Source organism: Cherax quadricarinatus, chromosome 47 (genome assembly GCF_038502225.1).
Source record: "Cherax quadricarinatus isolate ZL_2023a chromosome 47, ASM3850222v1, whole genome shotgun sequence".
Classification (NCBI taxonomy): domain Eukaryota; kingdom Metazoa; phylum Arthropoda; class Malacostraca; order Decapoda; family Parastacidae; genus Cherax; species Cherax quadricarinatus.
This window is the reverse complement of record NC_091338.1, coordinates 29,618,385-29,636,618: the sequence shown is the minus strand read 5'-3', so window position 1 is coordinate 29,636,618 and position 18,234 is coordinate 29,618,385.

Sequence of the window (18,234 nt, the reverse complement as noted above, 5' to 3'; positions counted from 1 at the left end):
AATTTCATCCTCAGATGGATCTGATTCAAGAAATTTATTTTCATAATGTGTATAGTCTGAATTAATTATTTCCAGACGTTGTGTAAATAATTAAAATTTGACCTCAAGATCATCAAAATCTATGTTTGTATCTTGAGTTAATCCTATACAGACTGAAATTAGATTTTCTAATTGTGTAATCTTAGTCTGTAAAGACTGAAACTGAGTTTTCAAACAAGCCATTTTAATGGTATACTGAAAATTCCAGCACCACACTTAGTGTGTTTAAAAAACACTGTACTGCTATAAACAGCTGAGTTTTTGTTATGCTTAAGTCAGCAATAATCAGTCAGACACTACTGACCTACTAAGCTTAACCTCAGGGTCAATGACCATGAAGGGTACACAGTACATGTGGCTGGTGTTTATGGCTTGAGTTTGCTCTGTCAGCCTGACCACGATGATTAATCGTAAATAATGATGTTATACACTTCATTCACTATACACTATAAATGTCACTGTATAACTGTAAATCACACATGAATATTTCTTACACATACATAAATGTCACTGTTAATATATATTTGAAAGCTTACACTTTATATATAAGTTCCTTTAATATAACAGGTAGATCTATAAGAAACAAACTTTAACACAATCTTGTCTCTTAATTTCTGTTTACCTGGAGTTTACCTGGAGAGAGTTTCGGGGGTCAACGCCCCCGTGGCCCGGTCTGTGACCAGGCCTCCTGGTGGATCAGCCCCTGATCAACCAGGCTGTTGCTGCTGGCTGCACGCAAACCAACGTACGAGCCACAGCCCGGCTGATCAGGAACTGACTTTAGGTGCTTGTCCAGTGCCAGCTTGAAGACTGCCAGGGGTCTGTTGGTAATCCCCCTTATGTGTGCTGTCTATAAACATTATAAACACTATGTGTATATACACTCAGACAAACCGAACATCACTTGGGTTGTTGTCTTAGTCAGCACTTCTTCGAGTTTGGAGCAGTGGATGCAGGGTGCTATCCCCCGTTTTCTTATTGGGCGAGTCACCCAGCTCCCGTTTTCTTTGGGTGAATGCTGGGTGAGCGCCCGTTTTTTTTTTTTTTTGGCTGCCCATTCTCTGTGATTGAGTCTGGAGGGACTCATTTATAATGATTTATATTGTAAAACACTAGTTTTACAGCTTTTTTCGTAGGTTATTTGTACACTGTAGTACAACATATTTGGACCACAGTGTGGCCTTTATCCAGTTTGAGCACGACCAATTATGTTGAGAAATGGCATTACCAGTTAAGTTTAAAGAGTTTGTACTTAACGTAGAAAGACAACTCATCGCCTGCACAGCTGCCCCTGCAGACGAGGTCTTGAGAAGCTGTCGAAGTCATCTCTCAACGGGCTGTAAAGATTTATAATTTGTAAGATTATAAATTACCCCTAGGGGGTGTTATGTCAGCATATTTCATTCACTGATTGCTGATAAATTACGTACTTGTTTGGACTCAAAAGTCCGCACCTTACTGCCAACTATAGGTTGATTACAAACTCCTTGCGACTCAAGAACTGCGCAGTCCCACGTACTACAAGAAATTCGTAACCTACCTTGCTCTTGTAGCGTGAGCTATGGTGTTCTTCACACTTTCGACAGGTATCGGTGACTTGATAGAAGCTGAAGTGTCCTTGGATGTCCACGTCTTCTATAGTCTAGGAAAACGCACACTGGTACACTATGTTCCACAAGATTTGTCTTTATTGTTCACAATCTTATCACTAAAGAAGCTGATCACACTTCTCTGTAAGTGTTTATTGTGTTTTGTGAGATACAGTGGACCCCCGCATAGCGACCTTAATCCGTGCAAGAGGGCTGGCTGTTATGCGAAATGTTCGGTATGCGAATGAATTTTCCCCATAAGAAATAATGGAAATCAAATTAATCCGTGCAAGACACCCAAAAGTTTGAAAAAAAAAATTTTACCACATGAAATATACATTTTCCTACACACAAAGAGAAGGATACATGCACAATAGTAGAGTAGTACATGCACAATATATATTGTGCATGTACTACTCTACTAAATGAAGAATAAATGACACTTACCTTTATTGAAGATGCAGCAATGACTGATGAGACACTGTGTCCTGGGAGTGCCTTTTCCTCCTGAGTACTGTAGGTCCTGTTTGGTATTTTCTTCCAGAACAGGCCTTATCACACTGTGTATGTCACTACGATTCTTAAATCTCTCAAACCAACCTTTGCTGGCTCTAAATTCACCAATATGAGCACTAGTTCCAGGCATTTTCCCTGTTCACCTGGGTGTTAGTCGACTGGTGTGGGTTGCATCCTGGGAGACAAGATTAAGGACCCCAATGGAAATAAGTTAGACAGTCTTCGATGACACTGACTTTTTTGGGCTATCCTGGGTGGCAAATCCTCTGGGGTTAATTGTTTCTTGGTATTCTCAATAAGCCACACCAACAACGGTGCTACAGCAGCAGCAGCAGCTGACGGTGGTACAGCAGCAACAGACGATGCTACAGCAGCAGCAGACGATGCTACAGCAGCAACTGACGATGTTACAGCAGCAGCAGACGATGCTACAGCAGCAGCAGCAGCAGACGATGCTACAGCAGCAGCAGCAGCTGACGGTGGTACAGCAGCAACAGACGATGCTACAGCAGCAACAGACGATGCTACAGCAGCAGCAGACGATGCTACAGCAGCAGCAGACGATCCTACAGCAGCAGCAGACGATGCTACAGCAGCAGCAGACGATGCTACAGCAGCAGCAGACGATGCTACAGCAGCAGCAGACGGTACTACAGCAGCAGGAGCAGCTGACGGTGGTACAGCAGCAGCAGCTGACAGTGCAGCAGCAGCTGACAGTGCAGCAGCAGCTGACTGCAGCAGCAGCTGACAGTGCAGCAGCAGCTGACGGTGATACAGCAGCAGCAGCAGCTGTACCACCAATAGTAGCGATGGTTGATTGGGGTTTATTATACAACCTGGCCAGCTCGGAGACACGCACTCCACTTTCATACTTATCAATGATCTTTTTCTTCATCTCCATAGTAATTCTCACCCTTATTGCTGTAGGGTTGGCACTAGAAGCTTTCTTGGGGCCCATGGTCACTTATTTTCCAGAAAAAAAATCACCAAAAACACTGTAATAATACGAAATGTTCCGATTGTATGCTTGGATGTTACCGCGGAGGCTGGCTGGTAAACAATGCCACCGGTGGAACATGTGAGCGTGGCTCAGGCCGCACATTGGACGCGTCTCGGACGAAGGGCGCTGAGCGGGTTTTTGGGCAGTATGTGAGGCAAAATTTTAGCGATCAAAGCGTCCGGTATGTGGATTGTCCGTTATGCAAGGCGTCCGGTATGCGGGGGTCCACTGTACTTTGTTCACACTAACACACAGATTGCTCTTTGTTCGTTATCCTGGCGTCAGTGTCACTCTCAGTAGAGTCAAAAGTAATCTGAAGATGCCACGACGCCCCACGCCATCACTGCCCCCAGCACAAAAAAAAAGCTGACCTAGTACTTTTACTTCCTTGCCACTTCCTCGATGAAGCAAAGCAGAATGTTTGATTCTTGCTGTCTTAAGCATAGACAACAATGTCCACTATCTTTACCATGGTAATAAAGTGGGAGCAGGATTTTCCTTAATTGGCCTGCTAAAGTAAGAGATGCACTGTCTCTTATTAAACTACGCTTTGCAACACTGGACTGCAAGGAGCAGCGGTCACTTGACCACATCGCATACTCGTACGGCATCTGTGATCAATTACTCACTGTAGCAGTAAACAAGACGCTTGCCTCTTCTGAGAGGGCTGGGCCCCTCAAGGCTGAAAGGGCTGAAAGGGGCTGAAGGGGGCTGATACCCCCCTCCTGGAGAAAATTTCTCCACAGAAGTTGACGATCAAGAAGACGAATGGAAAGGTAGAAACGATGAAGAAAGAGACTGCCGTGGAAACTGTTGTGGAAACATCTAATACATTCTCAGTGCTACCCGACGAATGCGAGTCGACTACTGGGAACGTCACGACGAACGACACCAAGGAAGGTAAGAATATTGTTGTTGTTGGGGATAGCCAAGTTAGGTATATGGATAGGGCATTCTGCTTGAAGGACAGGAGTAGGAGACAGAGAGTTTGCTTTCCTGGGGCTGGGATGGAGGATATTGTTAGCCATCTGGATGACATCATGAGAGGTAATGGGAGCAATCCTATTATCTGTCTCAGTGCTGGAGGCAACGATGTTGGCAGACATAGGAGTGAAGACCTGATTAGCAGGTATAGGTCAGCAATAGAAATAATTAGGAGGAAGGGTGGGAACCCTGTCATATGTGGTATTTTGCCAAGGAGAGGAGATGGAAATGAATGGTTGTCCAGGGCAATTGGTGTCAATTGCTGGCTGGATAAATACTGTAAGGAAAATGCGGTAACATTCACTGACAACTGGGACCTCTTCTATGGCAGAAATGACATGTATGCCAGGGATGGGGTTCACTTATCTAGGTCTGGGGTGGGAGCACTGGCAACTGCAGTGGAGGGAGCTGTTAGGACTTTAAACTAGGAATAGTTAGTGGTATGGGTTTTGGCAGGAAAACAGTGAAGTCCCAGTGTAGTAATATTATGAGTTCTAGGGGAACTAGTAATAAGCAGAACGAGGCTGATATTGAAAAGCCAGTGACACTGGGTGACAAGGACAGTAATAGGTTTAGTAGAAAAACAGAAATGAGCAGGAAGTGTAAAGAGAAAGGAGAGTCTTTCAATGTTTATTATGCTAATAGCCGTACTGCTAGGAATAAGATGGACGAGTTGAGATTAGTTGCTAGTGCAGGTAACATTGATGTATTTGCCTTAACTGAGACGTGGTTTAATTCAAAAAGTCGGGACATACCTGCGGAATGTCACATTCAGGGTTTTAAATTGTTCCAAGTAGATAGAAGTATCGGGAAGGGGAATGGGGTGGCACTGTATGTCTGAGATCGCTTGAACTGTTGCATAAAAATGGGTATTAAGTCTGAAGTAACACATACAGAGTCTGGATAGAATTTTCAGAGAGGCATGAAAAACTGATTTTAGGAGTGATATACCGTCCCCCAAACTTAGATAGGGACCAAGGGAGACTACTATGGGAGGAAATTGTTAAGGCCACAAGGCACGATAATGTAGTAATTCTAGGAGACTTTAACTTTAGTCATATTGATTGGAATTTCTTGACTGGGAATTTAGAATTAATACGACTTCTTAGAAGTAGTTCAGGATTGTTTTTTGAAGCAGTTTGTGACAGAACCTACAAGGGAAAATAACCTGCTTGACTTAGTTCTGGCAAACAATGAATCCCTTGTTAATAATTTAGAAATATCAGAGGAACTGGGTGCTAGCAACCACAAATCAATTACATTTAGCATTGAATGGAAATACGACAGTAGCGACAACTCAGTAACATTCCCAGATTTTCGCTTAGCAGATTACGATGGGCTTAGAGAACACTTATCATCTGTTGACTGGGGTAACGAAGAGAGCTATCAATATGACAGTTTTCTGAACACTATACATGGTGCTCAAAGAACGTTTATCCCATATAAAGAAATTAGATCAAACAGAAATGACCCAAAATGGATGAATAATAGGCTCAAATATCTACTAGAACATAAGAAAGGAATTTATAGGCATATCAAAAGAGGTGAGGGTCATCTTATGAATCAGTATATTGACATTAAGAGGGACATTAAAAAGGGGATAAGAAAAGCTAAAAGGGACTATGAAATTAAAGTTGCTAGGGGTTCGAAAACTAACCCAAGAAGTTTTTTCCAGGTCTATAGAACAAAACTAAGAAATAAGATAGGTCCCCTTAAAAATAACTATGGGCATCTTACTGACAAAGAGAATGAAATGTGCTCGATTTTAAATAATTATTTTCTCTCAGTTTTTACACAGGAAGACACTAACAATATTCCAGTAATTAATTTTTATAGTGGGCTAGAAGAAGATAAATTATGTAACATCACAGTCACTAGTGAAATGGTTGTGAAGCAGATAGACAGACTGAAGCAAAATAAGTCGCCGGGTCCTGAAGAGGTTTTTTCAAGGGTTCCTAAGGAATGCAAAATGGAACTCTGTGAACCATTAACTAATATTTTTAATTTATCTCTTCAAACAGGTGTAGTGTCTGATATGTGGAAGATGGCTAATGTAATTCCAATTTTTAAAACAGGGGACAAGTCATTAATGTCAAATTACCGCCAAATAAGCCTGAATTCAATTGTAGGCAAATTACTAGAGTCAATAATAGCTGAGATTATAAGAAGATATCTCGATAAGCATAGCTTGATTAATGATACTCAGCATGGATTCACAAGAGGCCGGTCTTGTCTAACTAATTTATTAACTTTCTTCAGTAAAGCTTTTGAGGCTGTTGACCATGATAAAGAATTTGATATTATTTACTTAGATTTTAGTAAGGCTTTTGATAGAGTTCCGCACCATAGACTGTTAAAGAAAGTGGTAGCTCATGGCATTGGGGGAAAAGTGCTCTCCTGGATCGAGTCATGGCTCACAGACAGGAAGCAGAGAGTGCCCATAAATGGGGTTAAGTCCGAGTGGGGATCTGTAACAAGTGGTGTTCCACAGGGATCAGTCTTGGGCCCGTTGTTGTTTATAATATACAGTGGACCCCCGCATAACGATCACCTCCGAATGCGACCAATTATGTAAGTGTATTTATGTAAGTCCGTTTGTACGTGTATGTTTGGGGATCTGAAATGGGCTAATCTACTTCACAATATTCCTTATGGGAACAAATTCAGTCAGTACTGGCACCTGAACATACTTCTGGAGTGAAAAAATATCGTTAACCGGGGGTCCACTGTATATCAATGATCTTGATGAGGGAATTACTAGTGATATGAGCAAATTCGCCGATGACACAAAGATAGGTAGGATAATTTATTCAAACGTCGATGTTAGGGAACTTCAGAAGGATTTAAACAAACTCTATTCTTGGTCAGAAAAGTGGCAGATGCAGTTCAATGTAGATAAATGCAAGGTTCTGAAGCTTGGGAGTGCCCATAACCCTAGTACTTATAAGTTAAATGATGTAGAACTTAGCCATACAGATTGCAAAAAGGACTTGGGGGTTATGGTGAGCAGCAACCTTAAACCAAGACAGCAATGCCTAAGCGTACGTAATAAGGCAAATAGATTACTGGGATTTATATCAAGAACATGAGAACATAAGAAAGGAGGAACACTGCAGGAGGCCTGTTGGCCCATACTAGGCAGGTCCTTTACAATTCATCCCACTAACAAAACATTTGCCCAACCCAATTTTCTATGCTACCCAACAAATAAGCTCTGATGTGCAAATCCCACTCAAATCCAACCCCTCCCACTCATGTACTTATCCAACCTAAATTTGAAACTACCCAAAGTCCTAGCCTCAATAACCCAACTAGGTAGACTGTTCCACTCATCAACTACCCTATTTCCAAACCAATACTTTCCTGTGTCCTTTCTAAATCTAAATCAGGTAGAGGTCGTTTTGATAAGGACCTGCCTCACATGGGCCAGTAGGCCTTCTGCAGTGTTCCTCCATTCTTATGTTCTTAAATCCATTACTGCGGGTTCTCTCTTGGAGAGATATCCTCAAGACCTTATTAATATCCCCATTAATAATACCTATCTTCCATTCATACACTTCGATCAGGTCTCCCCTCATTCTTCGTCTAGCATGTGAATGTAACTTAAGAGTCTTCAATATTTCTTCATAAGAAAGATTTCTAATGCTATGTATTAATTTAGTCATCCTACGCTGAATGTTTTCTAACGAATTTATGTCCATTCAGTAATATGGAGACCAGAATTGAGCTGCATAATCTAGGTTAGGCCTTACTAATGATGTATAAAGCTGCAGTATGACCTCTGGACTTCTGTTGCTTACACTTCTTGACATAAATCCCAGTAATCTATTTGCCTTATTACGTACGCTTAGGCATTGCTGTCTTGGTTTAAGGTTGCTGCTTACCATAACCCCCAAGTCCTTTTCGCAATCTGTATGGCTAAGTTCTACATTATTTAACTTATAAGGGCTAGGGTTATGGACACTCCCGAGCTTCAGAACCTTGCATTTACCTATATTGAACTGCATCTGCCAGTTTTCTGACCAAGAATAGAGTCTGTCTAAATCCTCCTGAAGTTCCCTAACATCTACGTTTGAATCAATTATCCTACCTATCTTTGTGTCATCGGCGAATTTGCTCATATCACTAGTAATTCCTTCATCAAGATCATTGATATATATTATAAAAAACAACGGGCCCAAGACTGATCCCTGTGGAATGCCACTTGTTACTGATCCCCACTCGGAATTAACCCCACTTATGGACACTCTCTGCTTCCTGTCTGTGAGCCATGATTCGATCCACGAGAGCACCCTTCCCCCAATGCCATGAGCTGCTACTTTCTTCAACAGTCTTTGGTGCGGAACTCTATCAAATGCCTTACTAAAATCTAAGTAAATAATATCAAATTCTTTATCGTGGTCAACAGCCTCAAAAGCTTTACTGAAGAAAGTTAATAAATTTGTTAGACAAGACCGGCCTCTAGTGAATCCATGCTGAGTATCATTAATCAAGCTATGCTTATCGAGATGGCTTCTTAGAATCTGAGCTATAATTGACTCTAGTAATTTGCCTACAATTGAGGTCAGGCTTATTGGGCGGTAATTTGACGGAAACGACTTGTCCCGTTTTAAAAATAGGAATTACATTAGCCATCTTCCACATATCAGATACTACACCTGTTTGAAGAGATAAATTAAAAATATTAGTTAATGGTTCACAGAGTTCCATTTTGCATTCCTTAAGAACCCTTGATAAAACCTCATCAGGACCCGGTGACTTATTTTGCTTCAGTCTGTCTATCTGCTTCACAACCATTTCACTAGTGACTGTGATGTTACATAATTTATCTTCTTCTAGCCCACTATAAAAATTAATTACTGGAATATTGTTAGAGTCTTCCTGTGTAAAAACTGTCCCATGCGAGGCCAGAAGGCCTTCTACAGTGTTCCTCCATTCTTATGTTCTTATGACATTCCTCAGGTCACGTGCGTCACATCTCACTCTCCGCCTATATATATAATGTCTTTCTACCTCTGTATGTTAGAAGTGATCAAGGTCCCAGGACCGAAACGTTTTCTAATAAATATGTTATAGTGTTTGCTTATGTGTCTTTCTAAACCAACTTGTCGGTATTTATTACCAAGGTTTATACCATAATGTCCCTCTTAATGTCAATATACTGATTCATAAGATGACCCTCGCCTCTTTTGATACGCCTATAAATTCCTTTCTTATGCCCTAGTAGATATTTCAGCCTATTATTCATCCATTTTGGGTCATTTCTATTTGATCTAATTTATTTATAAGTGATAAACGTTCTTTGAGCAGCATGTATAGTGGTATAAACCTTGGTAATAAATACCGACAAGTTGGTTTAGAAAGACACGTAAGCAAACACTATAACATATTTATTAGAAAACGTTTCGGTCCTAGGACCTTGATCACTTCTAACATACAGAGGTAGAAAGACATTATATATATAGGCAGAGAGTGAGATGTGACGCACGTGACCTGAGAAATGTCATAAGAACATAAGAATGGAGGAACACTGAAGAAGGCGGTTTAGAAAGACACGTAAGCAGACACTATAACATATTTATTAGAAAACGTTTCGGTCCTGGGACCTTGATCACTTCTAACATACAGAGGTAGAAAGACATTATATATATAGGCGGAGAGTGAGATGTGATGCACGTGACCTGAGGAATGTCATAAGAACATAAGAATGGAGGAACACTGTAGAAGGCCTACTGGCCCATGCGAGGCAGGTCCTTATCAAAACAACCTCTACCTATGATGAGGATGGGTAGACGATGAAATCATGTGACTCCTGTGTTGTTGGGTTGGTGCTGCTTAAGTATCATGTATGCCAATGTTTTTGAAATTTTGTAGTTTCAAGTGTTGCGTTCTATAGTGTCGGTGATGGCGATTAGTGAGGCTTCTAGGCACCATCGGCATCTGAGGTCTGGTTCGGTGAGAATGAGTTGTGCCTCATTCTAGTTCATCAAATGCCCCGTGGAGTCTCTGTGGAGGACACAGGCGTATCTTACATCGTCTCTGTTAGAGGCATTTCGATGCTCATTCAGGCGGACTGCAAGATCTCTGCCTGTCTCACCTACATATTTCTTGGGACAGAACCCACAGGGGATAGTGTAGACGCCTGCTGTAGAAGTTAGAGGTGTGGGGCTGCGTTTCGTAGTGAGGTCTTTGATAGATGATGTGTTTATGGTGGAAACATTGATGTTACTCATAGCAAGTGCCCGGCGAGTATTCGTGGCAACATCGCCACATGGGAGTACTATGAACTGTTTAGGGGGCTGTTCCATGGGCGGTTTGTTGAGGATAGCTTGTGCCTTGAGTCTGCAATCTCGGATGAAGAAATATGGGAACTGAAGACGTATAAAGGCTTGTGTTATGTAAGTGCATTCTTCTTCTAGAAAACAAGGGCTGGAGATGCGAAGAGCTCTCAAGAAGAAGCCAATGAGGACTCCTCTCTTAGTGCGGGTGTCTTGGTGTGAATAAAAGTGTATAAGATCATCCTTGTTGGTAGGTTTTCTATACACTTTGAAGAGAAGTTTGTCATTGTCGGGAGATCTGCACAGTAGAACGTCGAGGAAAGGAAGTTTGCCATCATTTTTGAGTTCAAGTGTAAACTTTATTGATGGTTCAACTGCATTGATCTTGTTGAGAAGGGCCTGGATATTGAGACGTTTCAGATAGAAAATCAATATATCATCAACGTATCTAAGCCAGGTAACGGTGTTGGGAATGAGGGTGCTGAATTTCTCTGTCTCCAGGTTTTCCATGAAGAGGTTGGCAAGCACAGCACTGAGCGGGCTGCCCATTGCAATCCCAAAGCATTGTTTGTAACAGTTGTCCTGATACTTGAAGAAGTTGAAATTAACACAAAGTTCCACTAGATTGATGAAATCTAGAAGAGGTAAAGGAACAGCCCCCTAAACAGTTCATAGTACTCCCATGTGGCGATGTTGCCACGAATACTCGCCGGGCACTTGAACATAAGAACATAAGAAAGGAGGAACACTGCAGCAGACCTGTTGGCCCATACTAGGCAGGTCCTTCATAATTCATCCCACTAACAAACATCTGACCAACCCAATTTTCAATGCCACCCAAGAAACAAGCTCCGATGTGCAAGTCCCACTCAAATCCAACCCCTCCCACTCATGTACTTATCCAACCTAAATTTGAAACTACCCAAAGTCCTAGCCTCAATAACCCAACTAGGTAGACTGTTCCACTCATCAACTACCCTATTTCCAAACCAATACTTTCCTATGTCCTTTCTAAATCTAAACTTATCTAATTTAAATCCATTACTGCGGGTTCTCTCTTGGAGAGATATCCTCAAGACCTTGTTAATAACACTTTATTGTGATGAATGGTTTGAAAAACCGACAAGTTGAAGATTGAGACACTTATGCAGCATATGGGAATCTTTATTCAGGAAACGTTTCGCCACACAGTGGCTTCATCAGTCCAATACAAAGAGGAAGGCGTAAGGAGAGGAGAAGAATGAGGTAATCAGTCCCTCAACCTGGAGTCGATGTGTTCAGTCCATCAATCTTGTAGAATGTACATTCATTCTACAAGTTTGATGGACTGAGCACATCGACTCCAGGTTGAGGGACTGATTACCTCATTCTTCTCCTCTCCTTACGCCTTCCTCTTTGTATTGGACTGATGAAGCCACTGTGTGGCGAAACGTTTCCTGAATAAAGATTCCCATATGCTGCATAAGTGTCTCAATCTTCATCCCCTTTATTAATACCTATCTTCCACTTATACACTTCGATCAGGTCTCCCCTCATTCTTCGTCTAACAAGTGAATGTAACTTAAGAGTCTTCAATCTTTCTTCATAAGGAAGATTTCTAATGCTATGTATTAATTTAGTCATCCTACGCTGAATGTTTTCTAACGAATTTGTGTCCATTCTGTAATATGGAGACCAGAATTGAGCTGCATAATCTAGGTGAGGCCTTACTAATGATGTATAAAGCTGCAGTATGACCTCTGGACTTCTGTTGCTTACACTTCTTGATATAAATCCCAGTAATCTATTTGCCTTATTATGTACGCTTAGGCATTGCTGTCTTGGTTTAAGGTTGCTGCTTACCATAACCCCCAAGTCCTTTTCGCAATCTGTGTGGCTAAGTTCTACATTATTTAACTTATAAGTGCTAGGGTTATGGACACTCCCGAGCTTCAGAACCTTGCATTTATCTACATTGAACTGCATCTGCCACTTTTCTGACCAAGAGTAGAGTTTGTCTAAATCCTCCTGAAGTTCCCTAACATCTACGTTTGAATCAATTATCCTACCTATCTTCGTGTCATCGACGAATTTGCTCATATCACTAGTAATTCCTTCATCAAGATCATTGATATATATTATAAACAACAACGGGCCCAAGACTGATCCCTGTGGAACGCCACTTGTTACTGATCCCCACTCGGATTTAACCCCATTTATGGACACTCTCTGCTTCCTGTCTGTGAGCCATGATTCGATCCACGAGAGCACCCTTCCCCCAATGCCATGAGCTGCTACTTTCTTCAATAGTCTTTGGTGCGGAACTCTATCAAATGCCTTACTAAAATCTAAGTAAATAATATCAAATTCTTTATCGTCGTCAACAGCCTCAAAAGCTTTACTGAAGAAAGTTAATAAATTAGTTAGACAAGACCGGCCTCTTGTGAATCCATGCTGAGTATCATTAATCAAGCTATGCTTATCGAGATGGCTTCTTATAATTTGAGCTATAATTGACTAGTAATTTCCCTACAATTGAGGTCAGGCTTATTGGGCGGTAATTTGACGGTAACGACTTGTCCCCTGTTTTAAAAATAGGAATTACATTAGCCATCTTCCACATATCAGACACTACACCTGTTTGAAGAGATAAATTAAAAATATTAGTTAATGGTATGAGTAACATCAACGTTTCCACCATAAACACATCATCTATCAAAGACCTCACTACGAAACGCAGCCCCACACCTCAAATTTCTACAGCAGGCGTCTACACTATCCCCTGTGGGTTCTGTCCCAAGAAATATGTAGGCGAGACAGGCAGAGATCTTGCAGTCCGCCTGAATGAGCATCGAAATGCCTCTAACAGAGACGATGTAACATACGCCTGTGTCCTCCACAGAGACTCCACGGGGCATTTGATGAACTGGAATGAGGCACAACTCGTTCTCACCGAACCAGACCTCAGACGCCGACGGTGCCTAGAAGCCTCACTAATCGCTGTCACCGACACTATAGAACGCAACACTGGAAACTACAAAATTTCAAAAACATTGGCATACATGATACTTAAGCAGCACCAACCCAACAACACAGGAGTCACATGATTTTATCGTCTACCTGTCCTCATCATAGGTAGAGGTTGTTTCGATAAGGACCTGCCTCGCATGGGCCAGTAGGCCTTCTACAGTGTTCCTCCATTCTTATGTTCTTATGACATTCCTCAGGTCACGTGTGTCACATCTCACTCTCTGCCTATATATATAATGTCTTTCTACCTCTGTATGTTAGAAGTGATCAAGGTCCCAGGACCGAAACGTTTTCTAATAAATATGTTATAGTGTTTGCTTACGTGTCTTTCTAAACCAGCATGTATAGTGTTCAGAAAACTGTCATACTGATAGCTCTCTTCGTTACCCCAGTCAACAGATGATAAGTGTAAGCAACAGAAGTCCAGAGGTCATACTGCAGCTTTATACATCATTAGTAAGGCCTCACCTAGATTATGCAGCTCAGTTCTGGTCTCCACATTACAGAATGGACATAAATTCGTTAGAAAACATTCAGCGTAGGATGACTAAATTAATACATAGCATTAGAAATATTCCTTATGAAGAAAGATTGAAGACTCTTAAGTTACATTCACTTGTTAGACGAAGAGTGAGGGGAGACCTGATTGAAGTGTATAAGTGGAAGATAGGTATTAATAAAGGGGATATTAATAAGAACATAAGAACATAAGAAAGGAGGAACACTGCAGCAGGCCTGTTGGCCCATACTAGGCAGGTCCTTTACAATTCATCCCACTAACAAACATTTGACCAACCCAATTTTCAATGCCACCCAAGAAATAAGCTCTGATATGCAAGCCCCACTCAAATCCAACCCCTCCCACTCATGTACTTATCCAACCTAAATTTGAAACTACCCAAAGTCCTAGCCTCAATAACCCAACTAGGTAGACTGTTCCACTCATCAACTACCCTATTTCCAAACCAATACTTTCCTGTGTCCTTTCTAAATCTAAACTTATCTAATTTAAATCCATTACTGCGGGTTCTCTCTTGGAGAGATATCCTCAAGACCTTGTTAATATCCCCTTTATTAATACCTATCTTCCACTTATACACTTCGATCAGGTCTCCCCTCATTCTTCGTCTAACAAGTGAATGTAACTTAAGAGTCTTCAATCTTTCTTCATAAGGAAGATTTCTAATGCTATGTATTAATTTAGTCATCCTACGCTGAATGTTTTCTAACGAATTTATGTCCATTCTGTAATATGGAGACTATAATTGTGCTGCATAATCTAGGTGAGGCCTTACTAATGATGTATAAAGCTGCAGTATGACCTCTGGACTTCTGTTGCTTACACTTCTTGATATAAATCCCAGTAATCTATTTGCTTTATTACGCACGCTAAGGCATTGCTGTCTTGGTTTAAGGTTGCTGCTTACCATAACCCCCAAGTCCTTTTCGCAACCTGTATGGCTAAGTTCTACATTTGTGATGAATGGTTTTGAAAAACCGACAAGCTGAAGAATTGAGACACTTATGCAACACATGGGAATCTTTATTGAAGAAACGTTTCGCCACACAGTGGCTTCATCAGTCCAATACAAAGTTGAAATCGGTAAGGAGAGGAGAAGTTTGAGGTAATCAGTCCCTCAACCTGGAATCGATGTGTTCAGTCCATCACTCTTGTAGGAAATGCAGCATAGGGCCAGAGAGGTGGCTTATATACTGCAGAACGGTGAGGTGAAGCAGGAGGAGGCGGGATCACAGTGGGACCTGCCACTAGTGTAAGTAGGTCGTCGTCCAAAAGTTGGGCAAGCGTTGAATTCCAGGTTGAGGGACTGATTACCTCAAACTTCTCCTCTCCTTACCGATTTCAACTTTGTATTGGACTGATGAAGCCACTGTGTGGCGAAACGTTTCTTCAATAAAGATTCCCATGTGTTGCATAAGTGTCTCAATTCTTCAGCTTGTCGGTTTTTCAAAACCATTCATCACATCTGTCAGACACAGCAACATCATGGGATCTTGGTACAAAGACTTCAACGCTTGCCCAACCTTTGGACGACGACCTACTTACACTAGTGGCAGGTCCCACTGTGATCCCGCCTCCTCCTGCTTCACCTCACCGTTCTGCAGTATATAAGCCACCTCTCTGGCCCTATGCTGCATTTCCTACAAGAGTGATGGACTGAACACATCGATTCAAGGTTGAGGGACTGATTACCTCAAACTTCTACTCTCCTTACCTACTTCAACTTTGTATTGGACTGATGAAGCCACTGTGTGGCGAAACGTTTCTTCAATAAAGATTCCCATGTGTTGCATATCTCAATTCTTAAGTTCTACATTATTTAACTTATAAGTGCTAGGGTTATGGACACTCCCGAGCTTCAAACCTTGCATTTATCTACATTGAACTGCATCTGCCACTTTTCTGACCAAGAGTAGAGTTTGTCTAAATCCTCCTGAAGTTCCCTAACATCAATGTTTGAATCAATTATCCTACCTATCTTCGTGTCATCGGCGAATTTGCTCATATCACTAGTAACACCCTCATCAAGATCATTGATATATATTATAAACAACAACGGGCCCAAGACTGATCCCTGTGGAACGCCACTTGTTACTGATCCCCACTCGGATTTAACCCCATTTATGGACACTCTTTGCTTCCTGTCTGTGAGCCATGATTCGATCCACGAGAGCACCCTTTCCCCAATGCCATGAGCTGCTACTTTCTTCACCAGTCTTTGGTGAGGAACTCTATCAAATGCCTTACTAAAATCTAAGTAAATAATATCAAATTCTTTATCGTGGTCAACAACCTCAAAAGCTTTACTGAAGAAAGTTAATAAATTAGTTAGACAAGACCGGCCACTTGTGAATCCATGCTGAGTATCATTAATCAAGCTATGCTTATCGAGATGGCTTCTTAGAATCTCAGCTATAATTGACTCTAGTAATTTGCCTACAATTGAGGTCAGGCTTATTGGGCGGTAATTTGACGGTAACGACTTGTCCCCTGTTTTAAAAATAGGAATTACATTAGCCATCTTCCACATATCAGACACTACACCTGTTTGAAGAGATAAATTAAAAATATTAGTTAATGGTTCACAGACTTCCATTTTGCATTCCTTTAGAACCCTTGAAAAAACCTCATCAGGACCCGGTGACTTATTTTGCTTCAGTCGGTCTATCTGCTTCACAACCATTTCACTAGTGACTGTGATGTTACATAATTTATCTTCTTCTGATCCACTATAAAAATTAATTACCGGAATATTATTAGTGTCTTCCTGTGTAAAAACCGAGAGAAAATAATTATTTAAAATCGAGCACATTTCATTCTCTTTGTCAGTAAGATGCCCATAGTTATTTTTAAGGGGACCTATCTTATCTCTGACTTTTGTTCTATAGACCTGGAAAAAACTTTTTGGGTTAGTTTTAGAATCCCTAGCAACTTTAATTTCATAGTCCCTTTTAGCTTTTCTTATCCCCTTTTTAATGTCCCTCTTAATGTCAATATACTGATTCATAAGATGACCCTCGCCTCTTTTGATACGCCTATAAATTCCTTTCTTATGCCCTAGTAGATATTTCAGCCTATTATTCATCCATTTTGGGTCATTTCTATTTGATCTAATTTCCTTGTAAGGGATAAACGTTCTTTGAGCAGCATGTATTGTGCTCAGAAAACTGTCCTATTGATAGCTCTTAACTGTCATATTGATAGCTCTAACGAGAGGTCGTTCCTGCCTGACAAACTTACTGACGTTCTTCAATAGAACATTTGAGGCAGTAGACAGTGATAAAGAATATGATATTGTTTATTTGGATTTTAGTAAAGCCTTTGATAGAGTACCTCACAAGAGACTCTTAAGAAATGTGGCAGCTAATGGTATACGAGGTAAAGTTGTAGCATGGATTGAGGCATGGCTTACCAATAGAAAGCAGAAAGTTTCCATTAATGGGTTCAAGTCAGAATGGGGCTTAGTTACTAGTGGCATTCCACAAGGATCAGTTTTAGGCCCTCTCTTGTTCATAATTTACATTAATGACCTTGATGAAGGGATTACGAGTGACATGAGTAAGTTTGCTGATGATACAGAGATAGGTCATATAATTCACTCTGAGGAGGATATCAATGAGCTCCAGGACGATTTGGACAAATTAATGTGTTGGTCTGAAAAGTGGAAGATGAAGTTCAATGTGGATAAGTGTAAGGTACTTGCCCTTGGTAATGAAAATAACCCTCGAAGCTTTAATCTAGGTGAAGTAGAGCTTGATCATACAGAACGTGAAAAAGACTTGGGAGTCATGGTAAGTAGAAATCTAAAGCCAAGACAGCAGTGCCTTAGTGTACACAACAAGGCCAACAGATTACTTTGATTTATCTCAAGAAGTATAAGTAACAGAGGTCCAAAAGTTATTTTACAGCTCTATACATCACTAGTGAGGCCTCATTTAGATTATACTGCTCAGTTTTGGTCCCCTTACTACAGGATGGATATAGATTCATTAGAGAACATACAGAGAAGAATGACTAAAATGATTTACTGTGTAAGGAACCTCCTGTATGAAGATAGACTTAAAGCCTTAAATCTCCACTCTTTGGAGAGGCGTAGAATGAGGGGAGATATCATTGAAGTCTATAAGTGGATGACGGGCATAAACAAGGGAGATATTTATAAAGCACTGAGGGTATCGAACCAGGTAAGAACCAGAAATAATGGATTTAAGTTGGATAAATTTAGATTTAATAAGGACATAGGTAAGTACTGGTTTTCTAACAGATTTGTAGATGTGTGGAACAGTCTTCCCAGTGGGG